General features: G+C 35.9%; 1 protein-coding gene across 1 annotated transcript in view; it reads right to left on the bottom strand.

The window, feature by feature from the left end:
* THRB (thyroid hormone receptor, beta) overlaps positions 1-14,576 on the bottom strand; it is a 301,254-nt gene that overhangs the window by 174,092 nt on the left and 112,586 nt on the right. Inside the window, exon 2 of the mRNA XM_004692279.2 lies at positions 4,227-4,298. The gene's annotated coding sequence lies outside the window, so the exon portion shown is untranslated. The remainder of the gene's footprint in view (positions 1-4,226; positions 4,299-14,576) is intronic.

The raw sequence follows: 14,576 nt of genomic DNA, 5'->3' as shown, positions 1-14,576 counted from the left end.
AAACATAGTAATTTCCTTATTTCATGAGAGACATGAGCATTTTTTGATGAACTATATTGTTCAGGTAGTATTAAGGGGTCTCCCTGGGTCCCTCATTTTTAACAGATGCATTTAATAATTAGGAAATTTTAATTTTGTGTCTAATTTTAGAAAAACTTGCTATAAAACTGCTTGCAAATCCAAATGCCAAGGTTTTGAAATATTCATCATATAATAGAACAGTCTGGGTTCCATTGAACTCTACCAGCTTCCAATCAGACCATATTGTATGAATTTAATGTAGAATTATAAAGGTGACCTTGTAAAATAAAAGGGGGAGATAAAGCAGTTTTAAAAATAGGAAAATTGGCAGTTTGGGAGAAATACCTGGTTGAAGCCTCATCGCCCATTCTAAAATCTAATGAAATGCTGGATGGTTTAAAGAGCAAGTATTTTAAGAAAAACTAAAGAAAATACTGTTGAATATTTAATTGACCTCTATATGAAAAAGATACTTAGCTTTAAAATTAGTGGAAGAAATTACAAAGGAAAGACTGATAATTTATATGGATTTAATTTGAAACTCTAGTAAAATGGATAAAACTATGAAGGTAATAAATAATAAGTTAGTGAGTAGGTATTACATACTTGATGCCAGGCATTATTCTGGCTGTTTGGGATGTATATCTGTATACACACATACATACCCTCCTCACACGTATACATATATATACACACACATACACATATAAGACAGAGACCCTTATGTCCTTGCTATAAAATTGTTATAGTGGACAGTGATAATTAATATGTAAATGATCTTGTATGTGGAAAGGCAAAAAGTGCTGTGGAAAGGAGAAAGTTGTATGCACACATGTATGCAAGCATAATTTTCAGTAATGTTAAGTCCAGGAGAATCAGTGGAATGGAGTCAACACACAATTCTGTCTTGATACTTTGCATTTGGATAAGTTGACTTTAATGACTTGATGAAACAATTCCTTTCAAACGGACCCACAATTACCAAAAGCAAATCCTGCTCATACTTTTTATATTGTACAATTTCAGTTTTGCTTTTATGCACATTAAACTAAATTGGTGGCTAAAATCTAACTAAATGAACTTGATTCTATTAGGAAATGTGTGGTGTGTTCAGGCAAAGGACAGTCTGTGTGGGTTAAAAATGTGTGGTTATTTAAAATGTTCTTTTTTATGGATGACTCAGTTTTGCCACAGCTTCATTAGTGAACTAAATTTTTGTTAATGTGGATCCATCTTCTGAGTTAAATAGGCCTTGACCCTTTGTTAAGAAATCACTTAACTAGTAGACAGTTTGTTCTTTCTGAAGAAAAGTAACATCATAGACTCAAAGGCTGGAACAACCCAGTATCTTTACATCCTTCCTGCTCCAACTTCATGTGACCCTCTCTTGCTATTTCTTGTCAACATCTCCTTTTCAAAGACATTTTTCTTGCTCATCCAAGCCTTGGTTTTCTCACCAGGCTTTGGTTGCTAGAGTTAGTTGCTGAGTCATTATCTGTCTTGGACTAATCCTTAGTTGTATTTCAACCCAATTAGTTACCTTTCAGATTTCTATTAAAGTTCTAAAACACACGAGTAGAAAAGTTAAATATGGTTGGTTCAAAGTATTTCAGGGAAAGGAAAATGCTTTCAAGAGGGTCAAAATATCCTAAGGTAAGGATAGAGGTACAAGGTCTTTTCCATGTGACATATTGCTAAACTAACAAGACTAAAGCCAGCAGTGGCCAATGTCACAGGTGTATTTGAGCCCTACCTTCTAGCTTCAGTCACCAGAAGTTCCTTTCTGCTAAGATATATGAGAAGAAGCCTTGCATTTTATGGGTAATGGAAAAGCATTAGGTGTATTATAGGCTTAAAAAGCTTAAAAAGGGCCCTCCCTGGTGGCGCAGCAGGTTAAAGCACAGCACTGAGAATCTAAAGCCACTTCCGCATGAGTTCGATTCCCGCCTGCCCCGGAGGTGACCACATGGCGTGGCAGACCTCTCCAGACCCGCCCGCTGCTCCCCTCAGCAGTGTACTTCGTCGATCTGCCTGTTCTGTTCCCCACTCTGTCTCTGGTGAAGCCTCTCGCCGCCCCTGAGCCTCTGGCCTGTACCCCAGTTCTGTATGCACAAATAAATAAATCTTTAAAAAAAAGCTTTAAAAAACTATCAAGCATTTCCTGAGTACTATCTATAAGCACAGATCAAAGGAATGCAAGAATCAAGTATCATATTTAGGCTTCCCCTCCCAGAGTTCCCTTGTAGCACCATTCTAGGCATTACAGGCTAGAGGACCCCCAAAATATTCAGTAGCTCCATTGTCTGGAATTCTCTGAGCATTCATCTTCCTGGTTATGGTGATTATTAAACAAAAACTGCCTGTTTTATGACCCTTTGTATGGCAGCCTGCAACCAGTTCAGTTCATATCCACACAGCTTTGTGGAAGTTCATTGGCACTGTCAGGATTTAAGGAAGTTTAGAAGAATTTTCATTCACTGGACATCTAATTTTCTTTTGCTTTATTTCTCCCCTTGTCTTTTTAAAAAAATATTGATATAATTCATTTTTTCCTCCAATTTTATTAATTTGTCAGTCATTTACAGAACTATATATTTTGGGGGTTATATATTCACATGTCCAGTTGTGCACATGCTTCACTCAACTTCCACCCAACTGCCATGCCAATGTCCTACCCCCTTTCTTTCTGTACCCTGCCATTTCCTCTGATAGCCAATATATTCAAGGCTGAATCATTTATCTATGTAAAAAGCACAGATGAGTTTTAATGAATGGTATGTAGTCCACACTTTAATAAACATGCACATTTCCATCGCTCCAGAAAATTCTCTTTTGCCCTTTCAATGCCCTCTTCTTCAGTATTCAAAGTTATCAGCATTTTGATACCTGTTACCATACATAAATTGTACTTTTTCTAGAACTATATAAAAATGGATGAAGACAGCATGAACTCTTCAGTCTCTAATATCATAAGTTTTAAGAACCTGCAAAAATCACCTCCTAGTTTCCTTATCTGTAAATGAGGCTATCCATCTATAAGAATAGAGTATAAATATTCTAAGAGTCCTAGGTTTCTGGGGGAGGAGTAGGGAACCCCACAAGTCACCTCAATTAGGGGGAGGTGAGGAGGAGGCAGAAGAGAGGGGTTTACTGAGACCCTTTTACCCTTTAAACAGAATAGCTGTACTTTCCCATGTCTTAAATTGGGGCTCAATGGACGATTTCACTTGGGAAAAGAATTCTTTCTAAAAAGAAAAAAATTAGAGGTCCCCAGGTCTAGACAATTCCTACTGATCTCTTTTTCTTGAACATTCTATAAATTACAAATAGTGTTTTCTGATATGAGAGCTGTGGCTTGTCCCCTGGAGAAAGGGCTGGGAGACAGGCAGCCAGACTGGGGCCCCCAGGGACGGCTAGGCATTGAGCCCTGTAATATTAGCACCGGTTACAATCAGATAGTGTCACCCCACCTGAGGCGCCTAGACAATAGGCCAGGGGCCCTGGGCAAGGGGAGGCACAAAGGCAGCATTCACAAGACCTGACTCCACAGCCAGCAAGCATTTCTATAGACTCCACCAGACCTTGGCCAAGCCTGAATGTCACCTTACAGCCAGAAAGCCATTTTTTCACCGTTAACTTTTAACGGCAAAAAATAATAAACACAGAAGGGAAAGTGCTGACACAATCTTGACTGCAGAGACAAAAGGAAAGCTTTGTTACAATAATGTAAACAAACTGGGTTCCTAACTAAAACTCAGGGCTGCAAAGAGGCTGTTAGATGTTAGCAAACATCTGGGGATGATAGGAGGGATATTCAGAGAAGAATGCAGTTTTACTGCTCAGGTGCTCACAGCCTAAATGACCTTCTCTCCTTGTGGCTCATCTAAATCTTAGGTTTTTGTAGCACTCAGAGAAGAGAGGCCAGAGAGGGCTGATGGATCTTCACCCAGCACAAGTTTTCCACAGACAAATGAAAAAATGGACTCCACTCTCACTCTTCCCCAAGTGAGTGTGGAGCATTCCTTTTCTCCATTATATATTTTAACTCATTTTAATTTCTTCTGAATACCAACAGAGTTCAAAACCTATTGCTAAATCATAACAGCAGCAACACCACACTCTGGAAGCTAATTCTCATAATGCGAAAAAATACAATCAGAAAGACAGCAAGTCTGCAAACAGCCAAGTCAAATTTGACATCTGACCTTCTGATCCATTCAGTCACGTGTGGAACTTGGCACCCACGCAGGACAGCCAATGGGAGGGAAACCGCAGATCTGGAAAAAAGGAAATGCAAGAAGATAAATATAAGTTTTTTTTTGTTTTTAGTTTCCTAACATTTGCTTAATCTTCAGTCATTCTTTTTTCTGTGTTTAAATAGGGTCTGGTTTCATAGCTATTTCTGATTTTTGAATAAATAGACTTAGATTAAAATCTCATTCTAAAGGGAAGATGGTTTCAGAAAAAAAGTTTTTTTTTTTTTTTTAGACAAAAGCCGTATGAACACACTACAGACATAGGGACAACATCTGTGGATCCCAGACCTAGTGGAGCAGGACAGGTAATTTATTAGGGCTTGCATTCAAGAGGAAACTGTGGAAGTGCAGAATGTGTTAAATGCACTTATATTGGTAACACATTCCGCAGGTACAAACTAGGTAAGAGAGGTGGCCAGATTGTGGCATCTGCTGGAGCAGCTGACCATGTCTTTAAGCATCTTGTCTGCATGGCACACAAGATGCTGCTTGTGAACTGTGCTCCAAACCACCATTAGGAATGATGGAAAAACAGAAGTTACTAGAACAAATGTCTGATTTTCCTGCTACCCAGAACAGACATTGATAATACTCTGCCCATATTTGATCTTCTTTTTTAATTCAAAAGAAAATACAGCATAAGTATAATCTCCTAGACAACTCCACTCCAAGGCTAGCCCATGCATTTATCTGTATCTTTACAGTTCGCCTTTTTTTTTTTTTAAAGATTTATTTATTTGTGCCTACAGAACTGGGATACAGGCCAGAGGCTCAGGGGCGGTGAAAGGCTTCACCAGAGACAGAGTGGGGAACAGAACAGGCAGGTTGCTGAGGGGAGCAGTGGGCGGGTCAGGAGAGGTCTGCCACGCCATGTGGTCACCTCCAGGGCAGGCGGGAATCGAACTCATGCGGAAGCAGCTTTAGATTCTCAGTGCTGTGCTTTAACCCGCTGCGCCACCAGGGAGGGCTACAGTTGGCTTTTTTAAAAATATTTTTCGATAATATGTGCATCTAGGTAGTGAAGTGTTCGTATTTTTAATGACCTATATGATATGAATCTTGGCTTGATTCTCTTGATTACTCTCTTCTACAAATTTGACTCAATGTTAGCATGTGAGAGATAACTATGTGATTGGTAACAGCTCATTCTCTAATTTAACTGCCACTTTGAATAAATCTATGCTCAGTCATTGTCTTTTCACCCAACACCAACGTTTATGGAACCATAAAAGCACTTGTTAAATCATTAAAGTGATTGTTGGTTACGTGTGGGTGTGCATATGTGTGTCAATGTGAATTTCCTCTGCTACTCATGCCTAGCTCAAGATGCTACCTTGCTGTGTGTTAAAGGTGGCTTATCTACAGATCAATTCCAAGTATAACAGACACTAAAGATGAAAAAGGCAAAAAGTAGTTGTTAAAAATGGATCCATAGGTTATTGATTTTCCTTCCTCTTAAAACAACATTAAGGAAGACTTTGGATTGTATTTATCTATTTTTCTCCAAAGTTTCTCTCACTGCTCTTATCATAAATCTCCAAATCCCAAGATATCAACATCACGTCATTGTTTCTGAGACAATAAGAAATTGATATTATAAGACTGAGGCCCAAACAGATGCCAAGCCTATGGTGCCAAGCCCAGAAAGCAGACTGTGTTTGTAACTGTGGTTGTGCCTTTATGGTAACTATGAGCCAACACACACCAACATCCCTGGCACTCTTATGAGCACAGTTTACTTTTTGAGGGTTTAATCTAACTTAGACTTTGAAGAGTAGGCATGAATTTGACTCAGTGAAATACTAAAAAATTCCAAAAAAGATTAGTAAGTGCTTTTATGTATAACATTCAGTAAGCTTATCTTATAGGCCAGGTTATGCTAAGTATTTACTTGAATTTCAGTTAATTTAATTCTTACAATGATGAGATTAGGTAGATATTAATAGCCTAGTTTTTCAGATGAGGAAAGGAGAGGCAGAGAAAGGTTTATAATTTTGCCCAAGTCAAACAGAGATTCAGAGGTTAACCAGGAAAAACAGTACCACTGAGATGGCTTCCAGATTTTTCTATACTACTTCCAGACAGAATCTCTTTCATGGTATGCCTCAACCCAAGAACAAACCAAATTAAAATTCTCCAAGTAGGCAAATTCAAAGTTATTTCCTAGTGATGAAGGAAATTTGAAGGAGCAAGGTCAAATGCAGACCCTTCCAACTTAAATATGTCCATTTTAAATTCTTCTCTTTAGAAAACAGGGAATTGTGAATTGCTCATGGCCCAGAGGAGCCTGCCTAATTTTGTTTATATGAGACTCAAAGCAAAAATGAGAATCACTCCTTGGGACAACTTTAGCCCTGAATGTGTGTGTGTGTTTTTTTTTACACATTTTTAATTGGGGCACAAATATATTAACAGCGTGGTTATTTTGTACTTTCAAAAGAATCTGTTTTGTAACTGATTCATATTTATATTTGGAATACATTTATTTTGGGGCATGAAACAGTTCATTTTGTTAAGCCATCTGACCTGAAGTGAGTCTGGCACACTTTCCCATGACCTCTTCCAATTAATGCAAATTGTAGGTTAAAGGATACATCAAGTCCCTTTAACTTGGTTTACTAATGTTATTTATAAACGACACTTTCCTTGGTCTACTTTTTTTCCAGTGATATCTATGTAAAAACAAACTGTACAAAGCAAACAAGCAAATACTTAATGTATGTTACATTGCTAAGTTTTAATTTTGAAAAGGTTTATGCTATGGCAAAAGTGTTATCTTCCTACCTATCTATCATTTATCTAACTACTTTGTCTCAGGTCTCACATTGAATCTTAAGGAGCCTGAGAAAGATTGATTGCATTGTATGAAAGGCTTTCCTTCTTTACCCCTGTCTCCATCTACCCTTTTGTCATGTAACATTGTAGTACCTCTCACTACAGAGTTTATTTCCCTCTCTTTATAAAGTGGAGGAGCAACTAATGTTTCCAAGCTACCATAATGATTTACTAAATTTAAAAGTTCCAAGATAAAACACATATATCACCACTGCCCCTCCCAAGTTCATCACAGGCATCACTAATCAAATACAATCATTCCTTACTGCTTTGTTTATTGTTAACACAATCTCCAACTTCTATATAGCACCATAGATAGCCACCTATTCTATATAGCCACCATAGATAGCACCTAAAGCACCTATTTTTATTTTATTTTCTTTAGCTTCATTAGCTTGAAATTCTAGTGAATGAATATATGTAATGAAACTGTATTTTATATTAATATGATTTGTATATATGTATTTAATTGTGTATTGTGGGACTCTGACTTACATACGATTGGGCTGCTAACTAGATTTTACTCAAGATCATGAATCCACTAAATGTTAAGTCAAAGCAATTAACAAAGATTTAAGTTTAGTTGAATTGGGAGGGGAGAGTGAACTGGAGAGATGAAAACTTTTCAATTATTATCAATTTATCATAGTAAGGTTTTAAAATCAGCTCACGTTATCATAAGCAACCACTAGTGTATTCACTGTTTAGTTCTTAATTGTAACCACAGGCCAATAGGTTATTGGTATTGCCAGAAGTTATCTCGTGTCAAAGCATGGTGACTTGGGTTGGTTTTTAAAAGCCACTATGATGCTTTTCTAATATTGGGATGTTTTCCATCTTACATTTAAAAAATGGGCTTTATAATAATAATAATGACAGATTCAGTAGAACTGAACTTCTTTTACTGCTTTGAAATCATGATTAGCAAGAAAATAATTATTGTTTATATTAATATGAAGACTTTCTCATTTTAACCCCATATCCCAAAGTTTGGTTTTATTAAATGGGACACAAAAACTATTTTAAAAAATTACACAGAAGAAAACACAGGCAAACATTCATGACATTGATTTCATGGATGTATTTGGGGACTTGACTACAATGGCAAGGAAAATAACCTAAAAAAAAAAAAAGCCACACAAGCAAAAATCACACTAAAAAGCTTCTGCACAGTGAAAGAAACTATCATTAAATGGAAAAGACACCCTATTGAATGGAAGGAAATATTCATATATCATATATTTGACAAGGGGCAATTATCCAAAACCTACAAAACATTCATACAACTTAATAACAAACAAACCAAAACCCAATAAAAAATAAGCAGAAGAGTTAAATGGACATTTCTCCACAGAGGACATACAGGTTGCCAACAGGAAGATGAAAAAATATTTGTTACCATTTATCATCCAGGAAATGTAAATTTTGATTTGCATCCAAGAAATGCAAATCAAAACCACCATGAGATACCATCTCACACCTGTGAGAATGGCCCATGTCAGTGTTGGTGAGGAAATGGAGGAAAAGAAAACTTCATACATTCTTGGTGGGAATGTAGATTGGTCCAGGCCTTATTGAAAATAGTATGAAAGTTTCTCAAGACAGTAAATGTAGATCTACCATAGGATCCAACAGTTCTATTCCTACATATCTACCTAAAGAACACAATATTAATTCCAAGGGAAATATGCATTCCTATGTTCATTGCAACACTACTTATAATAACAAAGTTATGGAAACAACCTAAATGCGTAATGACAGACTCATGGATTAAGAAGATGTGGTATACATACACAGCTATTAAGTACATATTACTCAGCTATTTAAAAAAAAAGATGAATTCTTGCCATTTGTGACATATGGGTGGCAGGGGATTATACTGAGTGAAATAAGCCAGAAAGAGGAGCAAGACAAATACTAGGCAGTTTTGCTCAGAGGTGGTATATAATGCAATAAAAAAAGAGCATACAACATTAAAAAAAAAAAAACCAACAGATTTTAGAAACCTTCCTATAAAGTTGAGTCTACCAGAGGTGAAGGGGAAAGGAGAAGAGCAACGGGAGGAGGAGACCAATGGACTATGGTAGATTATGGGTAGTGTGGCAACAGACACAACCTGAAAAGTTGTGATTCTATACCTTTCAGTTATATATAGTATGGTAGTCAATGGTATCTCAATAAACAAAAATTACCAGAAAGTGAAAATAAAGTCATTGCTAACGAAAAAATTCCTAGTAGTAATTATGTCACCATGATCCACACAAAAAAGTATTTGCTAATTTATCACACATCTACTTTTATATAGGTTTGTGTTTGTGCATCTAACTAAAACAAAACTTCCATAAAAGTCTTACTTATAGAATTCATGTGTACATATTTCTCTTCTATTAAGCTTTGTCGTATTCTGTTTTATATACCATTTCATTAAAGAAAAGTTAGTAGTGACCTGCCAAATGGACTTTATTACTCACTAATAGGACCAAGTCCACAGTTTTTAAAACACAACAGTAGCAAAATGACTAAAGTACTCTGACTTTATTCACCAATGTAAACATATCCACAAAAGATCAATCTGAGCAACTTAGCAGGAGAAAAAAACTCTTGGCTTTCTCCCTAGTATCTTGGATGAAGACAAAGTTTGCTGAGCCAACTTTTGTACTTCGTGGTTGACAATGACTGAAAACTGAAAGGCAGAGATCAAATCCTCACTCTCCTTCTCAACACATCTCTTCCGCTGTGTAATTTATACCGTACAAGTATCAAGCTATTCAATTTTGCTGTCATTTACTGTTCTTCTTCCAACAGCAATGGAAACACAGGATCAGCTTACTGTCTCTCTTTGGTAGAATTAGATTATTCTCCCTCCTGCCCCTTTCAACAAAGATGGCATTCATGACTCCTGGGAGCCACCCCGGAGGATCTGCAAACAAAGCATGGCAAAGAAATAACTACCCATGAAGGCACAACAGCAGATTCTGGGTGTTGAGGCTATGAGTCCAGATGACATACCAGAACAAACTCTGTAATGACCTAGTGAACACAACTGAAATTGGAGCAACAGAACAGTAAAAACAAACAATAAAAGTAAAAAAAAAAAACTAAAACAATATGAGACTATTTCCAAATTGGTACCTAACCTTAATGATGCATACCCAAACAAAGCTTTTAATTAACATTTTAAATCTATTTTCTCTTTCTAAAAGGAAAAAAAAATTAATAGGTATTACATAATCATATCAGAGATCCTTTGGTGGCTTCTAGTCAGTATTATGTTATTGGGATAGTCTTTATTTCATGTCACTACTTTGACTTCCTCTATTTACTAAGCACCCTCTTTCAGATCCTCCCTATCAAACTAGTAAACAATTAGCAAGTGTATCAAAGCCTGAAATTTTTCATGTTCTCTTATTCAGCATTTCTACTTTATATTAAATAAATGATTACAGTTAAATATAAAGTTTAGCGACAAAGCTGGTATTATTGTGTTATCTCAAGATAAACCACTAGTTGTTTAAAGTGGTTATCTTTGGGTGGTTGGGTTATTGGTGACTTAAATTTTATTCTGTATACTTAAGTATATTTTCCAATGAAAAATAAGAAAAGGGATTAAAAAATAACACATCTGCAGGGCCCTCCCTGGTGGCGCAGCGGGTTAAAGCACAGTACCAAGAAGCTAAAGCCACTTGCACATGAGTTTGATTCCCGCCTGCCCCGGAGGTGACCACATGGCGAGCCAGACCTTTCCTGACCCGCACTGCTCCCCTCAGCAGTGTACTTTGTCGATCTGCCTGTTCTGCCCCCCACTCTGCCTCTGGTGAAGCCTCTCACCGCCCCTGAGCCTCTGGCCTGTATCCCAGTTCTTTATGCACAAATAAATACATCTTAAAAAAAAAAAAAAACAAAAAAAACACATCTGCACTTGTTACTGAGACACTGGCAAATCTCCAAACAGAAGATTTACACTTGCTGACGGACACACAGTTTTGATTATGTCTTAAGATACACATTTATAGACATCTAGTGCCTGCCTTAGATTCCTCAGTGGTAAAATGGGGATAATAACAATGCCTAATTTGCAGAGTTCTGATGAGAATTAAATAGTTAGATATTAAAATGTGTAAAGTGCTTAGGATACTGTGTGAAACACATAGGCATGGTATAAGTGTTAGTTATGTTTTTATTATTATACTGGCCCAGGAAACTGGAATATAATTGCCTGGTTCTGTGCTGAACCAAATACTAAGACCCAAGAAAAGATGGATTTGTTCTAAGTGCCCCCCAAATTATGTTCTGCACTTTCAGAATCAAAATGGGGCATTATAAAACTTCTGAGGGAATAGATAAGTTCATTACATTGATTGTCATGATTTTTAAACAGTACACACATAAATAAAAAAATCATTGTACATATTTTAAATATATAAATTTCTTTTATGTCAAGGAGAACTTAAAACCTGTTTAATAAATGAAGATGAAATAAAGACTTTTTCAGACAAACAATCCGAAGAGAATTTCCACTAGCAGATAAAGCCAAGAAGAATATTAAAAGAGTGTGTTTTAGGCAGAAGGAAAAGATCCCAGAAGGAAACCTGAAAATGGACAAAGGAATAGGAAGCAACAGAAACACAATAATATTCTAACGGAATATTACAGTTTAAAACAATAACTGTTATACTTGTGGTTTTATGCATCTAGCATAGCCCTGATCCCATAACTAAATAAGAACATTATAAGAAAATGAAAACTAATACTCTATAAATATAGGAGGAAAATTTAAAAAATGAGACACTAATAAGTGAAATTCTAAGGTACACTGTTTAAAATAGAGACGCATATTACTCACAGGTCCTGGAGGAAATTGATGGCATGATTGGGGGTTAGGCAGGGAGGCCAGGGCAGAGTACAGACAGAGACTGAGGCTTTTATTAGGGTCCATAGGCAATGTGCTTTGGGGTTCTCAGATTAAAGCTGGATTGATCAATTCAAACCAAAAATGAAAAGGGTTTTAATTAGTTCCATGTGGATCTTATTTAAAAGGCATAAAAGGGAAGACCCTGAAAGGCAGATCACAAGGGCCGTTGGGGAAGTCATATGAGGAACTTATACTTGTTTGTGATTCCGCAGGTTGTTATCTAAATCCTGAGATATTTTTAAGAGGATAATCAATTATGAGCAAGTGGGATTTGTTCTAGAAATACAAGACTGGTTTACTACGGAAACTTTTCAATGTAAAGCATCTATTAACATAAAAATGGATTGTCTCAATGGATGAAGGAGATTTGTTATCACTGAACTCTATTTATGATAAAAATCCTCAGCAAACTAAAATTAGAAGGAAACTTTCTCAATCTGACAAAACTTTGTAACAAACATCTTACTTCATGATGAGTATTAAAATCTTCCCTCTAAGACAATCAATCCCTTTTATAACTATCTCTATTCAACTCTATACTAGGAGAGATAGTCATTGCACTAAGTAAAACAAAAGACTAAATAAGGAAAAAGTACATACACGAATATTTTCTGTCATCGTAAGTGTATATGAGAAGAAACAAAATCTACAGAGAAATTACTAAAACTAAGAGATGAAGTTAGTCAGATCACTGGATAAAAGGTCAACATACAAAACTTAACTGTATTTCTAAGTGCCTAACAGCAAATCAAGTAGAAAATAAGATTTAGTAAATTGTAGTACATTATTAACAAAAATGCCACCTACCTAAAAATAAACCTAAAGAAAAGACATAGTAGAGCTTTATATGGAAAACTACAATATCTTACTGAAAATAAAGAAGGCAGAGTTGTGTTATTGTCAATTGAAAGACATGATAGAAAAACTATTAAAATTGTTAATTCTTCTCAAATCACCATATTCAATATGATCCCTATCAAACAGCTGTAGTATCTTTTTAGCGAAGTAAGTTAATGAATTAAAAAATTTACATGGTGAAAAAATGAGTCAAGAATAAACAAAGCATCACTGAAGAACATCAGAGGCTCATCACCACAGGTTACAGGATAGTAAATCTGTATTAATTATCATAGGATGCCACTGACACAGGATTGACAAATAGATCAAAAGAACTCAAAAGAGAGCCCAGAAACAGATCCACCCAGACACTATTATTAAACATGAAAGGCAGCATTGCATTACAGTGAGAAAAGTATGATATTTTGAATAAATGGTGGTGAGTGAACTTCACACGACACAGGAAAAATCAATTTGAGATGATTGTTGTTCAAAATGCAAAAGGTAATATAAGTGAAAATTATAATGATTTTCTGGTAAGCAAAACTTTTTATCTTTTTCATATTCAACTCAGTTATATGTAAAATTTTCTTAAGTAGACATAAAGCATTAAAAATACAGGAAAATGGAAATATATAAAGGAAAAAAGTACTAAAATAAACAAAAAAGGAAATAAATAGCAGTAAAGGAAAATATTAGACTATATTAAAGTCAATTTCTGTTCACCATTATGAAATGGAAAATTGCAAAACAACAGTTGCAATAGGCAGACCCAGGAATAATATTCAAAATATATAGACAATTCCAGAAGTCAATTAGAGAAGGACAAGCAGACCTAACAAAAAAATGGCCAGAAGAGCTGTATATCCTTACAGGAATGGATATTCAAATGCAAACAGACATGTAGAGAAGTAGATATATATGTACTATGTATATATAGCATATGTAAGTATACTATATATAAATATATTTTCATATATTATATATACTGTAATATAATATACAAATATTTTTAAAACATTTATATAATATATAAACACACACATTATGATATAGTTCATAATTTATAAAATGAACCTGCAATTTCATCCTTAAACCCAATAGAAATACATACATACACATGTTTACCAAGTCCTATACAAATATATCCATAGTTAAGTTTTTCATTATTGCCAATAACTGGGCATTTTCAAATACTGATCACCAGTAGAATGGATGAAAAATTGTAATATAACCATACAATGGAAATATAACCATGCAAGTCAAAATAATGGATATTCTCACAAACATACTATTGATCACAGTAAGTCACACTCCTGAAAGTACAACCTACATGAAGTTTTGAAATGTTCATATTCAGGTTGAAAGAAACAAAATGAATGCCCAGATTATTAGAACATAGGGCTGTTCAGTTAGGGAGGAAATAAGTGGTACACTAGGACATCTCCTGCTTCCTGTCCATACTCCCTGTTTGATCTAAGTGGAAATTACATGTGTGCATATTTTTTTTTTAAAGATTTATTTATTTGTGCATACAGAACTGGGGTACAGGCCAGAGGCTCTGGGGCGGTGAGAGGCTTCACCATGGACAAAGTGGGGAGCAGAACAGGCAGATCGACGATGTACACTGCTGAGGGGAGCAGCGGGCGGGTCAGGAGAGGTCTGCCGCGCCATGTGGTCACTTCCGGGGCAGGCGGGAATCGAACTCATGCGGA

Source organism: Condylura cristata, unplaced genomic scaffold, assembly GCF_000260355.1.
Source record: "Condylura cristata isolate star-nosed mole 26May11 unplaced genomic scaffold, ConCri1.0 scaffold00033, whole genome shotgun sequence".
NCBI lineage: Eukaryota > Metazoa > Chordata > Mammalia > Eulipotyphla > Talpidae > Condylura > Condylura cristata.
The sequence above is the reverse complement of the archived record's forward strand: the minus strand, read 5'-3'. Positions and strand labels throughout refer to the sequence as shown.